The sequence below is a fragment of the Dermacentor andersoni genome, chromosome 4, assembly GCF_023375885.2.
Source record: "Dermacentor andersoni chromosome 4, qqDerAnde1_hic_scaffold, whole genome shotgun sequence".
NCBI lineage: Eukaryota > Metazoa > Arthropoda > Arachnida > Ixodida > Ixodidae > Dermacentor > Dermacentor andersoni.
The window spans coordinates 174,456,006-174,476,043 of NC_092817.1; the positions used below are offsets into that span (position 1 = coordinate 174,456,006).

Here is a 20,038-nt window from a genome sequence, read left to right on the forward strand (position 1 = left end):
GTAATAAGTTCATCTCGTTACTGCGGTACAAAGAATCGGTCGACAACTGTATTTCTCTTTAAAATTTGGTTCATCCTAGAGTAGAAGAAAAACAAAATCAGAATATTTGGAACCAACACGACACTTTAAGAAACGCCCTAAAACTCTAGCATTTCATGAAAAAATTGTAAATGTTAGCAGGTATGCTCCTGAAAACCGCAGGCTTGCAGATGACACTGCCCTTTCCCCTCGAATGACAAAAGTCCTATGCGACAGCCAGTGAACCACTTAAGGCTGCAAAAATTTCAGACTGTCATGTGTGCACTCCCTTCAGTCACACATTGTTGCTTGCCCACTTCCCATGCATAGCACAAGTGCCTTATAATTCTGTGTTACACTGGAAGCAGGCTTATTAATAAGGGGACTCTGTGAGACCTCTTCTTCAAACCTCAGAGTGCACTGGAGCAAGAGTGATGCTTTTCAGTGAATATACCGCCAAATAAATGTTTTAATTGGATCTAATAATGACAGAGGTACAAAGAGTGATGTGTTGTCCACTTTCCCGATCTACCCCAAACATCCTTCTTCTAAGGTGGCAGCCAATAGCAATGCCCTGCAAATTGCTTTTTTTATTTCTTTTTTTCTACTTTTGTGGCGCCCTTGTGGGAAGCCTTCAAGGGCGACACGAGGGACACTAAAGAAAAAAGAAAAATGGTTTCACATGTAGTAGTAAATTACCCTACTGCAATAACAAAGGCTGCACTGTTAGCAGGAGGAGAGGCTCAGCAAGTCAGATGAGTGGCAATGCCTCTCAGAATTTCCTACACCAGCTAACTGTCACGTCGCACATTTGACAGCATCTACCAGGCAGGATTCCGTAAGGGCTACTCAATAATAGACCATATTCACACTATCAATCAGGTGATAGAGAAATGTGCGGAATATAACCAACCCTTATATATAGCTTTCATTGGTTACGAGAAAGCATTTGATTCAGTCGAAACCTCAGCAGTCATGCAGGCATTACGGAATCGGGGTGTAGACGAGCCGTATGTAAAAATACTGAAAGATATCTATAGTGGCTCCACAGCCACTGTAGTTCTCCATAAAGAAAGCAACAAAATGCCAATAAAGAAAGGCATCAGGCAGGGAGATACGATCTCTCCAATGCTATTCACAGCGTGTTTACAGGAGGTATTCAGAGACCTGGATTGGGAAGAATTGGGGATAAGAGTTGATGGAGAATACCTTGATAACTTGCGATGCGCTGATGATATTGCCTTGCTTAGTAACTCAGGGGACCAATTGCAATGCATGCTCACTGACCTGGACAGGCAAAGTAGAAGGGTGGGTCTAAAAATTAATCTGCAGAAAACTAAAGTAATGTGTAACAGTCTCGGAAGAGAACGGCAGCTTACGATAGGTAGCAAGGCACTGGAAGTGGTAAGGGAATACATCTACTTAGGGCAGGTAGTGACCGCAGATCTGGATCATGAGACTGAAATAATCAGAATAAGAATGGGCTGGGGTGCATTTGGCAGGCATTCTCAGATCATGAACAGCAGGTTGCCATTATCCCTGAAGAGAAAAGTGTATAAAAGCTGTGTCTTACCAGTACTCACGTATGGGGCAGAAACCTGGAGGCTTATGACAAGGGTTCTCCTTAAATTGAGGACGGCACAACGAACTATGGAAAGAATAATGATAGGTGTATCGTTAAGGGATAAGAAAAGAGCAGATTGGGTGAGGGAACAAACGCGAGTAAATGACATCTTAGTTGAAATCAAGAAAAAGAAATGGGCATGGGCAGGGCATGTAATGAGGAGGGAAGATAACCGATGGTCATAAAGGGTTACAGATTGGATTCCAAGAGAAGGGAAGCGTTGCATGGGGCAGCAGAAAGTTAGGTGGGTGGATAAGATTAAGAAGTTTGCAGGGACAACATGGCCACAATTAGCACATGACCGGGGTAGTTGGAGAAGTATGGAAGAGGCCTTTTCCGTGCAGTAGGCATTGCCAGGCTGATGATGATGATGACTAGGGCCTACTTGATTGTTTATCAGCAAAAATGGACTACGCCGTGTTCTAAAGGAGCCAAAGATTGAACACGGCAATTTTCGAGTACTTTCACTGAGCCAACATGGCCGAACTACGGAAAAAATACTATGAAATTCATGACATCACACTGACATACAGCTGCTGAGGCATTTGGCATGAAAACAAAAAATGAAATCTTAACCTTCCCTTTCTCATCTGGTAATCAACATATCACCGTAAAATTAATGAAAAAGCGTTTCTCAAGAATACTTCATTAGTCTAAACTTACTGTTTCACTTTAGAGTCCCTTTAAAAAATCTGAACAGGATGGGCAGGACACATTAACTATCATTTCAATGTCTGGTAGGAGACAACCACAGGGTTAACACAACAGACAAAAATGGTGGCAAAAGAAACACTATATTTATCCTAACGTAGTGTTCCTCTTGTCGTCTTTCTTGTGTCCATCAAGTTAACAATATGCTAATTGCTTTAAGAATCAACAGCTACCTCGAAGAGAATTACCAGAGCTTTTGCATTTAAGTCACTCATGGTCATAAACATGTATTCATTATGTGGCGTCTATCACCTGTCACACTATTCACGACATCCTACACTACAGCAAAATGGAGAGGCCTTAAAAGCTGCAGGAGCGACCAAGCAATCTTTTATGCGAGACAGATGGCTTCCTGCTGCGTGCAACGAAATATATATATATATAATTTTTTTATGGGGTTTTACGTGCCAAAACCACTTTCTGATTATGAGGCACGCCGTAGTGGAGGACTCTGGAAATTTCGACCACCTAGGGTTCTTTAACGTGCACCTAAATCTAAGTACACAGGTGTTTTCGCATTTCGCCCCCATCGAAATGCGGCCGCCGTGGCCGGGATTTGATCCCGCGACCTCGTCCTCAGCAGCTTAACACTAGCCACTGAGCAACCACGGCGGGTTGCAACGAAATAACATTTGGTTTAAGTGTTCATTACAAAAGTATGCACAGTTGGGCAAGTTGGTGCGATTGCATTCTTGAAAACTACGCAGATAAAGATGGAACAAGCACAAGAAATTTGACAGGCCGTGTGCAGACTCACAACTGGATGAGGGTAGCGATGTGGGCTTGTCAGTCAGTCATCATGGAATGGTGTCTGGATAGCACAGCAAAACACGAACACAACAGGAAATTAATAGACGAAGACAAGCGCTTCCTTCGCCTATTCATTTTTTTTTTTGTGTCCGTGTCTTGCTGCGCTATCCAGACACCATTCCATAATCGCAACTGGATTTATTGAAAGGAAATAAAAAATATGTAGACTGGTAGCACCTCCTACACACATCACAAGCTTCATCGTGAACAAAGGAAAAAGCCAACGAATACTATGATAGTTAACCACTTGTGTGACATGCGCTCTGAAAGTACACAAATCCTTTGCCTGTGGGTGACAATGACAGCCGGCTGACACATGCCTCTCCAAGTCTCCTGATACGAAATGCCTTGACGATTTCTCTGTTTTATGTCTTTCCATAGAAAAAATCTTGGCATCTCCAAAGTCTAGTTGGCAGCCTCGTGCTCGACAATGCTAGGCCAGATGCAGATATGACGCAGTTCTACTAGTTACTGCCTGAGCTCGCCCAGTCTTCTGGGGCGCGATCGGAGATCTTTGTTCGATATGCGTTTTGTTCGGTTGCTGCAACGTCGCAAAATTGCAGTATGCAAAACTTCCGAGAATGGGCCGGAGAGAGCAGCCAATCGGCAAGCGGTGAACTCCTCGGAAAGTTTACTTCCCTCGTTTGTCGTCTGCTTGCAGACAGTATACTACAAATCGAAATGTTCCACATCTTCCAATGAATGAAATCTCTATCTAAAAAATTTATTTTTTTCTGCTCAAGCTCAAACACATTTTCAATTAGTAGTATGTGTGACTACTGCAATTTATAACTATTAGTTTCTCTGCGTCGTTCCTAGGCGGTGTCACGCACAGCGAGAAGAAAAAAGAAAGAAAGAAACGACGGGAAGAGTGGCGCACTTTTCAAGAGGCTGCAACATTCCAGTGGCTCGCTTGCACCGATGATGGGGCCGATTTCGCTGTACAACCAATGCACTATTTGTTTCGAGAAACAAAAGTGACGCCGGAATTCGCTTTCTGCCATTTCTTCAAACGCGTTTTGCACCGCCACCCGCTCTCCTTCCTCAAGCAACGCAAGCGCCATTTTTCTCGAATTAAACAATGGATTGGATCCGAACGTGCTATTCAGCTGCCGAAGCCGCTGTTTGGATCCAATTCAATCCACCAGACGCACCATGCAAAGCCGGTCTCGTAAAGAGCGATGATCGCTCCAAACTTCCCAACTCCCGTTGTGTTCAGCACGTAGCAGACAACGTGCTCAGCGGCAAGATGATTGACAGGAGCGTGTTGTCATTTTGACGCCACCAAAAACGTGGCCGCGCCCCGCGGCTGGCGATGTTGGTGCGGAGTAGGCCAATCGCGCACGCCGGTATCCGAACGAACGCGCCGAACAATGATCTCCGATCGCACCCCGGTTCACACTTCAAACACTCTAAATTAAATTATGGGGTTTTACGTGCCAAAACCACTTTCTGATTATGAGGCACACCGTAGTGGAGGACTCTGGAAATTTCGACCACCTGGGGTTCTTTAATGTGCACCTAAATCTAAGTACACGGGTGTTTTCGCATTTTGCCCGCATTGAAATGCGGCCGCCGTGGCCGGGATTCGATCCCGCAACCTCGTGCTCAGCAGCCTAACACCATAGCCACTGAGCAACCACGGTCGAACACTCTGGCCCATGTATTTCTGCCACATATTGGTGAATGGTAGACCACCCAGACATTGCATGGGACATATCAGTGCGCGTGTTTGATGTCAGGTCTACCAATTCAAGTTCCTGCAGGGTCTTCAACCTTTTTTCTGGCTGAAGTGCAACACCTGAAAAGCTTATCCGAAGTAGAAAAATACTTCGCACTCCATACCTTCAGTCTGTGGGGCAGTTTGTGTACATAAAAATTTGCCGTAGCCTTCCAAAGCTTGCCTTGGTCTTTCTTCATTTTGCTATGAGTCTTAACTGCCGAGATTAATCCATGGCGTCTTGTTTATTTATTTATTCAAAAGAACCTTACAGGCCCTATGGCAGCGCATAAAGTAAGGGGGGCATATTAAACAGTAAAGGTGTAAAAAGTGCAAATTCTCAACGGGAACAGTGCCATAAAAAGATTGACGTGTTACACAATATTGAAGGCACAGGGAATACAAAGCAATATCTGAAGGCACACGAACACTTGTTACTGTTAACAAAGCAAAAGGAATACTGCTTATGAAAATGATATACAACACTGCGAATATGCGCGATAAAATACACTAGAGTGGGCACTCGTGAACGGTATTAAATGGGAAAAGCATGAGTAACTGAGAGCGGAACGTGTCGGGATTAGATATGGAGGGCATGTTATCAGGGAGGTCATTCCAGAGACGAATTGCACGAGGTAGTGCAGATGAATTAAATGCATTTGTTTTACCGTATGTGCGCATTATGGTAAAATCATTGTCTTGATTAAATGGCTGGGTCTGGTGCATACAAGACTTGAATAAAGCTGCTGACAGTGTTGATATGGCTACGTCATTCTCAACTTTTGTTTAGAGCGGTAACTCGGCAAACATTTGTTTGTCCTTGGATAATAAGACCAGTGGACGTGCTTAAATCCAAAATGTAATCTTAAGTCAAAGAACTGTCAGTTGCTTGTCTTTCATGAGTTATACTGCGAATTTGAGCCCTAAACCTCGTTCTCTAAAGATGTTTGGAAACATCACACTGACCACTTTATTATTGTAATTGTCCTTTAGAAGAAATATCCCACAGTCATTGGCGTATCATTATTTTACCTGCGTATCCGGCTAGCTGCTCCTGAAGATTCCTGTTGACATGGTTTCCCCAAGAAATGCTAAGACTGATGCGGCTTTTGATCATACACATAGTCCTGTCTTCTGTACATACAGCTTCTTGTTTTAACAGCAACAAACATGAATTTTAAGTAAACCGCTAGCTGTTAAAAGGATGATTCTGCTGGCAAGGCTGTTTTTTGTCCTGAACTCAGCCTCATTGGTCTGTTAATCTAGATTTTCACTTTTCATAGGTTCGCTGTGAGGTAGAGAATAAAAATTTTTTCACGTCAACACTCACTGACAGACAGATTCCTAGATTCTGGTTTGAAAGTAAGTGAACTAGAGCTGGCGAATTGGAAATTTCAAAAGGGTTCAAGAAACATATTAAGAGCCAATTTTCAGCATATGAAAATACTTGGTTCGTCAGGGTACACAGCTCAATCTCAATATTACAAATGATCAGATATAATGAATAGGAGTGTGGGAACAGTAATTTTTTAGGGCAATCATATGCAAATTGAAAAGTGCCAAAAGCAAATCCCATAGCATATGCACTGTAGTCCCAATTCTACTGGTTTCGCCAACCATCTTAACTTGATCTTGCCTAGTATTTGCACAAATTAAGGCAGATCCAATTTGCATCTTTTTCTCAGTATCATTCTGGAACATGCATATAAAAGCTGGAACTTTCTTAGAAATGTTTAAAAGAAACCTGAAACATTTTCTGTTTTCAGACCATAATTAATCGCCTCTACCAGTGAATGTTATTGAAGTGTTATACAGTTTGTGTATATATATATATATATATATATATATATATATATATATAGTAATTTATGCACTCCTTCATAAGCTCTATCTTTCACTTTGTCTTTTTATTCATTTTACTTGCATGGGAGGTCCCACCAACGATGATTAAATCTTGGTTGAGAGTTTCTTCTGTATATGCTCAATTATGTAATATTTCTATTATATGCAATATATGTCAATCTGAATTGAAATTTGAATCAAATATTCAATACATCCCGAATAATGAGCAGCCATTTTCCCAATTGTGATGCAATATGATTTTCACATCCTAGGATTCATAACGTTAGCAGGTTTCTTTCATTACATTGCATGTTATGAAGCATTATTTAATAAAATGCAAACCAAGCATTAAGAACAATTAAGCAGTTCGTTTGCATACACAGTGCTCTTCAGAGTGAAAGTTATTGCTGTAAATCTGGTCAGGTCTAGCTCTGTGAGTGACATAGCCTGTCCCTCTGGGCAAAACCTCAAGTTTTATGGCCGCAGCAATGAAAAGTATCACACTTTTGCTCCAATATTATGTTGGATTGCTTACAGTTCACATTTTTAAATATTTGAAAACTATAACAAATATATTTGTGTTTTTGAATAGTGACTATTCAATCTATTATTAGAAAGTTTCCAATATTTGCACACCCCCAATAATAAAGTAAATGTAGAATGCTTGTCGCCAATGTGAATGAGACCCAAATATATGCCTTTAACAAATGTAACATATAATGAAGTTATTTTCATGCCAGCTGCAACATCGTCATCATGCGGTTCAAGTGCATACAAAGTGCCACATTCTGCAGTGAATACTTTCACAGTGTAAGGCAGTGATGTTAAAAGGGAACACTGACTCTGAAATCTTAGGTTACGGAAAACCTTGCAATGTTTGTTTTATGAGAAGCACAGTTTACAAGAGGGCAATCATTTTAGAGAGAAGCATCAGCACTATTCTAAACATTACGATGGCCACCCACAACCAGGCATTCTTTTTTTTCCTAAATTTGGTGGCCCACAAATTTTTAGAACAAACACTAAAGAGAAAAACAGGTTCAGCTCTGTCGTTAATTTAGAGCCCCTGCTTCTACCATAAGTAGTGGCTTGGTGAGACAGAAAATTTATTATAATAAAACCTGCTCGCAAAACTCCCTAGAAGTTCCTGCACCATCTAGCTCACCATGACATCACGGAACGTCGGCTAAGGCCTAGTTATTACTTTGGGGGTAAACATTGACTGCATAGTATTCCAAAAGAGCGAGACATTGAACTTAGCAAGTGTTGAGAACGTCTGTAGAGCCACAATGGGCCCACATAAGTAATATTTTGAAATTGGTGACAGCACACTGACATATCAGCACTGGGGTTCCAGCATGGCATTCAGAAATGGAGCTTTAATATTGATTTTCTATTCCAAAAGTTAACCTACTGCCACAAAATTAACTGAAATCGAGCTTTTAAACAGTATGTTACACTTTCTCAGTTAAACTGATTATGTCTCTCTACCTTCAGCACCTCTAACTTTCTTTCTTAATCTACATTCCTCACACAACTCTGAGAGGAGTTCTGGAGTCCTGCATGTATAAATTTTTTTTTGTAATTAACTGTAATGAATAAAGATCTGATTTCATATTACTCTTAAGTGTACCTTTCGGATGCTCCAGGTAAACACTGAGTAAATCTTGACCACTAGATTTTGCTCCTACAAAACTGACATTTCTTTGAATCCAAGAAACAATTTAGGTGAAAAAAAAAAATTGCAACTTAACACGATGCCTTCCACATACCTTGAGGGGACCAGAAAAAAACAAGTGCCAGTGTGTTGCATCTTTGCGTGCAATGACTATGTCATATGGTGCCATTGAAGTACTTTTGCCCAGTCAGCCACATACATAAATGGGCACTGAAGCGCTTTTTGAAGATGGTAAGAAAACAGTCTCCTTCTGTTGGACAATGATGCTATGAAAACACGAGGCAAATATCATTCTACTGCATGTAGCAGGGAACCTCAAACTTCGCACAATGAATATCACTTGGCTCTTTTCTGTGGCTTTCCAAACCCCTACACTTTTTACTTGTTTAGACAGTGTCACAATGATGTTACCCGAAGCATGACAGCCCACACACCAGTCATTGCTGACATGCATTTACAATATGGTCCACCACTAAAGGGTACACCTCAATGTGTAGCTTTCACTTTGTTGGCGCTCTAAGGCTGAAGCTCTCAAACACTACAGAGGTGTGTAAAGAGTCACCTGCTACAAAGCCAGGTGGCTTTCTGCTTGCCAAACCCACCTGTTCCTTTTAACAGTGGACTGCACTGTACATTCAACAAGATTTTCTAGGAAGTGTGGAGCTCTGGTTGTACAATGCATCCCACCCAACCTGCCACTGGTACTTTGTCACCCTTGGGCGCCTGTGTGGGATGCCAGCCTCGAAGAATTACCAGAAGTACCCCGCAGGGTCAAAACTGCCCAAGCCGAGAGGAACAAATGAGTTCAGGGGAAAGGAGGAAAGCAAATATTGCACTATGAATATCTCAGTACATACTAGGCCCTTTTCAACAATTTCTTTGGGAGTGTATTCCTTGAAAAGCATCACACTCATTCCAACATGTAGCTAGATTTTAACAGCAACTGTATCAGAGCTCTGTCAAGGTATTTTCATGATGTCGTGGACCACTTTTTTTAACTGACAAGGCTACTATGTTGCACACACAGTGCCACCATATACACACGTACACATGTCACCTATGTATCGCTTTTCATTTCTTGCATGTTCACCTAGTTCAACCAAGAAATTATGGTAGAAAAAAAAACAAAATGTGCCAGTTTCATCCGGGCAGCCCTGACAGTTTTGTTTAAGGTCTAATTCACAGTGATGTCTTCTTACACACAAGCACTATGACTATTGCTTTCCCTGTTATAGCTATTTGAGTGACATCTGGCTTCAATTTACTTTATCAGCTTACTACCCTTCCTACATAGCAGCTCCTGTCATTAGTGGCGAGTCTCATTAATCATACAGTTTTCACTTTAAGAATATAAGCAGTCTTGACCTCGACTTTGGAGAGTATGTCCAATGGCACCCGTATTTTAGTGTCATGATATGGGTATTAATCTAATCCAGTACTTCCCTACGCTGACCATGAGACGTGGAATTCGTTAATTCACAAAGCAACTGCTGAGTACTCTCACACCAGAAGCACCGGGCAGTTTAGGGGAAAAAGTTTGTGCACCTTGGTTCATGCTGCATCAAAGCTGTGGTAAATCAACCAATAATGCGATGCATTTGTGTTTATGGTAAAATCACCATAAAGGAGAAGTTAGGTTGAAAGCTGTTCCAACTTATGCATACAAGTGCATGACACTTAAGGTGAACTGAGTTCAAGAATCCACACATCTGTCCCCATAGTACAGTGTACTCAGAGAACAGTGGGCAATGCAACGTCGCCAGATGTGTATTTGGACGCCTCCGCCGAAATTAAAGTGCCCTACGCTGACAGGTGGAGTAATAAAAACGAGTTGTAAAGAAACTGTCATTGACAAGTAAATTACGCAACTTTGTCAGTGCTCACTCTGACCATTTTCGTCAAAGGTTCAATGAGTGTAATATCTTTCTTGCTGAATTGTCTCATCTACGCGCGCTTAATACAGAGATACAAGCATAAGGCACGGCAAAGAACGTCTCAACTAGAGAGAACTAGGCGAGTTCGTATGTGTTCACGATCTGTGAGCTCGGCAACTAGACGATCTTTTTTACGTCATTGCCTAGTTGTTGCGCTTACAGATAATGAACGTCTCAACGGCAGGTTGCTTCTGCGCGTATTCAAGAACGGAACTTAAGTTTCAGGAGCTTCAAGCTGTGTTTTCGAAACAGCGCTTGCAGCAACTTGGATAACACATCAGCATTCTTAAAAAGGTGCCTGCGGAAAAGTCATGCCAATCTGCAGGCAACTTCAGAGAAACAGCATCAACTATTCAACGCATTTCTCACGGCAAGCTGGCTACAGGCAACGCCGATGCAAAGACTGCGCCGATGCCACTGACAGGACACGGAAAATAAGGCAAAACAAGAACAACAAATGTTAGGTTAAACCCCGTAGCAATATCACAACTAACGAAACGGGCAGATGTATGCTTCGGACCGTTTCAAACAAAACAGCGAGCGAAGTTCACGTCTACCTCATGACTGACATGTGGCCTCGCGTTGTCCCGAACTTTCGGCAACACTCGCTTCGTCGCCAGTGCTTTCGGAAGAATGGAACTCACCTCGCGTAGTAGTGGGGGACAAGTGGCCGATTGCATCTCCATCCTCTTCCTCTTTGAATACGCCTTGTACGAAACAAACAAGCTCGCAGGACGGAGGCGGAAACCCAAGCGAGCAGTAACAAAGCGTGCAGCAACACAGTACGTTAACAATACCTCACAGCACTTACCTGGGAGAAATGCCCCTTGGCGCCTCAAGAAAAACTGGTAAATAAAAATACCCGCGAAACAAAAAGTTTCGGTTCTGGTTTTAGACTTTGAAAACCTCAAAATGAATAACAAATTATTTCTACAATTATTTCACAATATATTGCTTCACATATTCTAGGACATCTTTATCTAACAATTATAGTTTTTGCGTCATTACAGAGTTTTATGTGCTGCCGCGTTAGTTGGCTACTGTTGGCTACGAGAATTGCGGATTGCAAGACGTCATGCCTAGTTGTCGTCTGCTACACTTGAGGTGGCATGTCTGCATGGTATCTTAACTGGCTCTTTTGCAATGAAATTCAGCACAGATGTGGCATTTCGCTGAGTAGTTATTTCGATAGCAAGCTTGTGTGCATCAGTTCCCTTTTTCAATGCTTAAAGTATAGAGGAAGAGAGTAAAAACTTTATTGAATATAAATAAAATAAAATAAGCACATAATGCCTAGAAAGTCGGAGGGTCCTGGCCCGCCTCCATTTTTTCAGGAGACGCTCGGCCTCCCTCGGCATGTGAACTGTAGCACTGCGGTACCCATTTGAGAAGCGCTGGAGGCACTTTTATGCGCAGTAGTGCCTAGTTCGGAGCAATATATCTCTCCAATTTTTTTTATTAATGATTTAATCGCGACTAATCGGTTGATGTAGCATTAGCAAAAAGAGTAAAGCAGGTGTTGTCGTATTGCTGCATGCAACTCTACGAGGTGCTGTACATGGCCATCACCACCCTTGTTCGACTAAAATACTTGGCACAGCATACTCTTTCATGAGCCACCTGAGCGTGAAGCTACCTGGTCGTGAATCAGTGCAGGTTCACCTTTGTTTCTTTAGGTTACCACTTCATTTCCATTTGTTTATTTGTGCATTGCGAGTGCTGTCTCATACCAAATACGCATGCATTTTGTACACTTTTGTAGATAAGTAGTTGCGAAAGCATGAAATATATTGATGTAGTGCCCGAGCTTGTGACTGAATCAAGACAATATCTGTGTTGCAGCTAGTCTTATTTACTTTGAGCTCGCATATTTTTAACCCTTTATCTCCATATATATATCTTTGAAAAAGAAAGTTTCCAAAACCCTGATGTTTTTTTCCGAAGGGCGTGATTGAATCGGGGACATTAATTAAGTAAATGCCCGAAATACTATATTAATAAAAATTGAGCAGCCGTTCAGATATCTGTAAAGGTGGATGAGCAGCGAAGCTGTAGCACCTCGCACAGTGTTAGACAAAGGTAAATGTATTTATTTTCATCATTTGGTAATGGCAGTAATGATCGATAGCTCTGTGATTACTGTGATATACACTGATTGGTTCGATTACAGCCTTAGACAGAATCTTGGACAAAGTTAAATCTATATAGTAGTTTGGTGGCTTGGATTGGTGTGGCCCTCCCCCTTCAAAGAAACTTTTCTAGCACAAACTGAGTGAACCATTTCTTGTCAGGTTTCGAAATGTCCGCATTGAAGTCTTGGACGATGATCACAGGGCTAGTGTCATCACGGATAACCCCCGCAAAGTGCGTTGTCATGAACGTCTCAATTTCACACATGGGTGCACAGTGGATATCACACTTCCGTGTTTCATTTGTACGGCACAGATATCCATCCCCACAGTCGCTGGCATTGTCCTCTTGAGAGTCAAAAGGGCAAAAGTACATACATTTTGTAGCCATGAATCTAACGGGGCTATGAGCCATTGAATTTTTTGCTTGCTTACAGGAGTATGAGCCATGGCTTCGGGGGTATGACCGATTGGTGATGACCGTTTTCGATATGCTGTTGTCTATGTTGTATGTGTGATTAGAAAGAGCTTTACTTTGCTGAGTGCTTGTAGCTTCTGCCTTACGGGGCTATGAGCCATTGCATTTTTTCCTTGCTGACGGGGGTATGAGTCATTGATGATAATAGTGTTTGTTGGCGCACATGAAAAATACATGCAATCCTAGCCGTATAGAGCTTCGCTGTAATATATTTACTCGCAAAACACACGTATAATTCATTTTTAATGCTTGAGAAAGCTGGCTTCATTACACTGCTTGAAGTTGGCTTCTTCAGCGCCAATAAAGTAAACAAAAAGTGAGCGTCCCAAACACAACTTCTGTGACCTGTGAAAATTATGATGAAACCGACTGTCAAGTAGAATCACGGTTAGTCATGTAGGAAGGCCCTAGGGCAAACACCAAACCCAAGATCACTGGCAGTACGTGCCATTCCACACTTCACAGCGTGTATATTTCCTTCTTTTTCTACTTTGTCCCTAATATCAATGTTGCTTTCGACTCAAAGTTTAGTTTTCAGAGTCTGAATAATAATTCTTACCAATTGCCCTTTTTCAGCAGTTTCGTTGCGGGAAGCTTCCGTCATATGTTCCAACCAACGACGGCGCCATTTTTCTTGTTACCAACTTTAATGGTGAATTCGGGTGGTCGATTCAGTTCTCCGAGTCTGATTGCAAGGCGCTCCACAACCGAGACAACGAAAGCACGTGCTATCCGAGCGGCAGGTCACGTTCTGGAGCAGCGAGAGGGTTGTCTTTAGAAACATATATGGGAAGGTTATCTTTTCATCCACATCCATTTCCCTTTCTTCATTCCTTTTTAGATTTCAGTGTCAACCACAGCAGCTGATTTCATCTATGATTCCCTTGGCTTCATTGTCTGTTGGCTTTTTATGGTTGTGATTAACAAGTTTCGAACACCTCATTTCCGTTCCTAATTCCTAATTCCTAATTCTCATGCATATATATATATATATATATATATATATATATATATATATATATATATATATATATATATATATATATATATATATATATATATATATATATATATTGCCACATCCTATATGGTCGCCGCGGGTATGTGCCAGGATGAGAACGACGCTGAAGTGGCGCGCGAGTGGAAAAACAGAGACGACAACGACGTCGCGTTGACTGCTCTCATAAAAGTGCTTTTACACGTCCCCTACGCCGGCTTTCCCGTCTCCTACTAGGCTGCGACACTGGTGGAGGTGCGGGGTAGGATTGCCTCATGCTCGGCACCCCTTCGCGGAGCCATACCTCGAAAGCGGAATCACCTTCGTTCATCGAAACTCCTGTTCACCGGTACAGTCGCCGCCTGCTAGGCCTGACGCCCGAGTTCAACCCTTTGCAGGACCCTGCTGGAACGCGTCAACCTACTTCCGCCATGGCTACTGCAACTCCATCGCAGGTGACGCTGCAGAATACTAAGATACCAGAAAGTTTCCACGGCGATGCTTTTGAGGATGTCCAAGATTGGCTTGACCAATTTGAGCGTGTCGCCAGTTATAATGACTGGGGCTCCCAGCAAAAGCTGTCTAATGTCTATTTTGCGCTTCAAGACAGTGCGCGGACGTGGTTTGTGAACCGGGAGAGAAATTTGACCACGTGGGATGCCTTTCGCACCCAGCTACTAGACACGTTCACTTGTAGCGACAGAAGATACAACGCGCAGCGCCTACTCGAATCCCGTATTCAAAAACCAAACGAGAGCGTTGCCATGTTTGCAGAAGATATGGCCCGCCTTTTCCGCAGAGCAGACCCTGAGATGGCCGAAGAAAAGAAGTTGCGCCATCTCTTGCGCGGAGTGAAGGAGGAACTGTTTGCCGGGCTCGTGAGGAACCCACCGACGACAGTGGCCGAATTTACCAAGGAGGCTACCGCTATAGAACGGGCACTACAGCAACGGTACCGCCAATATGATCGCAAGAGCTCGCCGGTGAATGCTTCCATTCTACCTGAGAGCTGCAGCACGTCTCTACGTGAAGTCATCCGAGAGATTGTGCGAGAGGAGATCCGGCAGCTCGGGATCTCTCCCATGGCACCAGCGGTGGCTTCTGTCGCTGATATCGTTCGGGAGGAAGTTCGAGAGGCCTTTTCGTCACCCGACTGGCAGGCGGTGCCGGGACGATTGACCTACGCGGAAGCTGTCTGCCGTCCACCTCCTGCCACTTCGATGCTGCTGACACCATCGACCACTACGACGCAGCCATCACCGCCACCCCCGACGCCTTATTTTCGACAGTCACAGCCGCCGCCAACTATGCCGTATCGCCGCCAGTCGATCGCTGCGCCTCGTTTCTACAGTGAATCCTCTGCCGGCTACCCGCTTCGAAAGACCGATTTGTGGCGCACCGCTGACCGCCGGCCGCTATGCTTTCATTGCGGCGAAGCAGGACATGTTTACCGCGTGTGCCATTACCGCGCGGCTGGGTATCCAAAATTTTCCAGCTGCAATTACCCTGTGTCTGATGCTGCACGTAGCCGCGACGGAAATTCTACAAACTTTCGGCCAGAAGGTTCAACGACGCCTCGATCGCGTTCCCCATCTCCGGCTCGTTACACCCCACCGACCCGTCACGATTTTTCTGACGCCTCTAGGGGCAGGTCCCCTAGCCCGCGCCGGGGAAACTAGACGCAGCGACCTCCGCGGGTGAGGTTGCAAACCGGCTAGCTACCCAAGAGCCCCATCTCCGACGATCGACGACTCTACAACTCCAACGACTCCAACCACACCTCCTGTAACCGACGCCGTCAGCGCCGATCTTGTCGTTTGCATTGACGGCCACCAAGTGGCAGCTCTCGTCGATACTGGTTCGCATTTTTCCATAATCAGTCAAAAGCTGGCCGACAGGCTGCGAAAAGTGAAGACGCCGTGGACCGGGCCCAACATCAGAACTGCCGGTGGCCAGTTGATGACGCCGATTGGAAAATGCACAGCCAGAATAGTAATCGCCGGCGCAACCTTCGTCGCCACCCTCGTCATTCTCTTTGAGTGTTGTAAAGAACTTATATTGGGGATGGATTTTTTGAGAGAGTATGGTGCAGTGATTGATGTCCATGACCTCGTCGTCACATTTTCTACGAGTTCAGACGACGTCGACCCCGCGGAACACCAGCGACCCCGCTTACGTATCGTCGACGACGACGTCACGCTTCCGCCGCGAAGCTGTTCCCTCGTGCCTGTAATCTGCGACAACTTGAACACTGGGACTGGCGTCGCTGAACACATCCACGCACTGGTACTGAGTCAAGGCGTTTCCATCGCCAGGGCCGTAATTAACGTACACGACGGACGTGCTGAACTCCTGCTGACGAATTTTACCAGCGAACGTCGACACATTTTTAAAGGCACGGCTGTTGCTTACTTCGACGAATTTACATCAATACAGGACTGCCTCTCAGTGGAGCACGCGACGTTCACTGTGGCTGTGTCTGCCCCTGTGGTCGATATCAGCCCCACCTTATCGCCCGTCGAACGCAGCAGCCTTCTTGAGCTCATCGATGAGTTTAAGAGCTGCTTCTCATCCACGTCACGAGTTAGCCAGACGCCGCTCACTAAGCACCGTATTGTCACCGAAGCCGATGCCAGACCAATTCGGCAGAATCCTTATCGTGTAGCACCGAAAGAGCGCGAGGCAATCCAGACACAAGTGAAGACGATGCTTGACGACGGCGTTATTCGGCCATCTAAGAGTCCTTGGGCATCGCCTGTCGTATTGGCGAAAAAGAAGGATGGTAGCCTGCGCTTCTGCGTCGACTACCGAAAACTCAATCTGATCACAAAGAAAGACGTTTATCCGCTACCGCGTATCGACGATTCACTGGACAGGCTACGAAACGCTCGTTACTTTTCGTCGATGGATTTGAAAAGCGGCTACTGGCAAATAGAAGTTGATGAGAGAGACCGTGAGAAGACCGCTTTTGTTACGCCCGATGGACTTTATGAATTTCAGGTGCTCCCCTTCGGTTTGTGCTCTGCGCCGGCAACGTTTCAACGACTAATGGACACTGTACTCTCAGGCCTCAAATGGCAAACCTGTCTGGTCTACCTCGACGACGTGATTGTTTTCTCCGTAACGTTCGAGGAACATTTACGGAGACTAAAGATGGTCTTTGAAGCAATACGCTCAGCTGGTCTAACTTTAAAACCTGAAAAGTGCCATTTTGGCTTTGAAGAACTTCAATTTCTCGGTCACGTTGTTAGTCGTGAAGGTGTCCGACCTGACCCTGATAAAATATCTGCCGTTGCTAATTTCCCAACGCCATCGGATAAAAAGGCCGTGCGACGTTTTCTGGGCCTTTGCGCCTACTACCGACGGTTTATTGCGGAATTTTCGCGCATCGCATGGCCATTGACCCATCTTACCAGAGAAGATGTCCCCTTTGTGTGGGGCGAAGACCAGCAACGGGCTTTTGATGACCTACGGCAACGGCTGCAGGCGCCTCCCGTCCTCGCACACTTTGATGAAGACGCTCCTACGCTTCTTCATACCGACGCTAGTAATGTCGGCCTCGGCGCAGTGCTTGTACAGCGGCAGGACGGCACCGAAAGAGTGATTGCTTACGCCAGCAGGACGCTATCAAGGACGGAGGCTAACTACTCCACTACAGAAAAAGAATGTCTCGCTCTGGTGTGGGCCATCCTGAAATTTCGGCCATATTTGTATGGTCGGAGTTTCACCGTTGTCACTGATCATCATTCACTTTGCTGGCTGACTAATTTAAAAGATCCAGCTGGTCGGCTTGCGCACTGGAGTCTTCGGCTCCAAGAGTTCGACTTCACGGTTGTGTACAAATCGGGGAAACGACACACCGATGCCGACTGCCTCTCTCGGTCTCCTGTTGAGACTGCAGCCCACGACGATGATGACGTGGGTTTTCTAGGCGTGCTAGATACTGTCGACGTTTCACGCCACCAACGCGAGGACGCAGAACTGGTTCCTCTTTTCAATTACTTAGAGGGAAAAACAAGCAGCGTGCCGAGGTTATTCGCGAGAGGGCTGCCTTCGTTTTGCTTACGCCACGACGTTCTCTATAAAAAGAACTTTTCACCTAATGGCAGCAGCTACCTACTCGTCATTCCCGCATCTCTCCGCGACGAAGTCCTACATGCCTGTCACAACGAGCCGACCGCTGGTCACTTGGGATACACCCGCATATTGGCAAGAATTAGGCTAAAGTACTATTGGCCAAGACTTGCGTCGATCGTGAAACGTTACACACGGACATGCCTAGATTGCCAGCGCCGCAAAGCACTACCCGGCAAGCCAGCTGGACTGCTTCATCCTGTTCAGATACCGCAAGCGCCGTTCGAACAAATTGGCATGGACCTTTTAGGTCCGTTTCCACTGTCTACTGCCGGAAATAGATGGATAATCGTCGTCACGGATTATCTTACGCGATACGCCGAAACAGGTGCTATCCAACGTGGAACAGCAGCCGAAGCAGCGCGATTTTTCGTCGAAGCCGTCGTCCTAAGGCATGGCGCTCCCGCAGTGGTCATGACAGACAGAGGATCTGCGTTCACGGCTGCGCTTCTGGATACCGTGTTGCGACTAAGTGGTACCACTCACCGAAAGACCACGGCTTATCATCCCCAAACCAATGGGCTGACAGAACGCATGAATAAGACACTGGCAGACATGATGAGTATGTACATCGACGTCGACCACAAGAACTGGGACGAGATTTTACCATACGTTACATTTGCGTATAACACGGCTCGCCAAGAGACAACACGCGTGACGCATTTCAACCTCGTTTACGGACGCGAAGTGACAACAATGTTGGACGCAATGCTGCCACACGAGTGCGGTGACGACGAGACTGGTGCCGAGGAGTTTACGCAACGCGCAGAGGAAGCCAGGCAGCTTGCGCGTTTGCGAATCCAAGAACGACAGGAATACGATGCCCGACACTACAATCTTCGGCACAGACCCGTCACATACAACGTCGGTGACCAGGTGTGGGTCTGGACTCCGATTCGTCGGCGGGGGCTGTCTGAGAAGCTCCTGCGAAGATACTTCGGCCCATACACAGTTCTGCGCCGCATCAGCGATGTGAATTATGAAGTTGTCCCCGACAGCCATAACTGCTCCAAACGCCGGCGGCATCTGCCCGAGGTTGTGCACGTGCTTCGTATGAAGCCCTACATTTCCTCGTGACCTCAACTTTGCACCGTCTGTGCACAGCCTTCGGGGGCTGGTGCATCGGGAGAGAGAGAGAGAGAGAACAACTTTAGTGAAAATGCCTGCAGAGTCGGTTAGGCTCCCTCCACGCAGGGAGGACAAGCTTTTACCGCGACGAGGCCACTACGTCAATCTCGTGCATTGTGTTCCTCGAGGGCTTGGTTCCTCGCTACTTCCGCGGATCCGAGAGGGCCGCCACCCCCTTCCTCGGGGTGCTGCCCCCTTTCTCCTCGGTTTCGCGAGGTCGCTGCCTCTCTAGAGCTGCCGAGACCTGCTGGACGGCCTTGAGTTGTGTATCTTGGTCATATACGATGCCTTTTTTTTTCAAAGGGGGGGCAAATGCCACATCCTATATGGTCGCCGCGGGTATGTGCCAGGATGAGAACGACGCTGAAGTGGCGCGCGAGTGGAAAAACAGAGACGACAACGACGTCGCGTTGACTGCTCTCATAAAAGTGCTTTTACACGTCCCCTACGCCGGCTTTCCCGTCTCCTACTAGGCTGCGACAATATATATATATATATATATACACGAGGGAAAGTCACAAAGTAAAGGGCCTTTTGCAGTGTCTCGCACTAGGGTTTGGTAACACTGCTAGTATCCAGCGCTGAAATAGTGTCGTCTGCAGCACTTCTATGGAACGTGTCACTCTTATTCACGCGTTAGTCGTTCGAGTGTAGCAGGCCCTTAAATATTGCAGCTCCATTGTCGATCTGCACCAAAGAGGAAATGAGGGCAATGATTCGCTTTTTGTTTGCGGAAGGTAATAAACCTGCGAAATTATTCGTCGAATCTAAGTATAGTATGGTAACAGTTGTTTATTGCGAAGCAAGATCTGCGAATGAATAGAGCGTTTCAAAC

At 45.3% G+C, this 20,038-nt stretch overlaps 1 protein-coding gene across 1 annotated transcript in view; it reads right to left on the minus strand.

Annotated features, from left to right (window-relative positions):
- Positions 1-11,177, minus strand: part of LOC126530668 (uncharacterized) — a 58,799-nt gene extending 47,622 nt beyond the window's left edge. Inside the window, exon 1 of the mRNA XM_055070714.2 lies at positions 11,149-11,177. The gene's annotated coding sequence lies outside the window, so the exon portion shown is untranslated. The remainder of the gene's footprint in view (positions 1-11,148) is intronic.
- Positions 11,178-20,038: the final 8,861 nt, after the last annotated feature.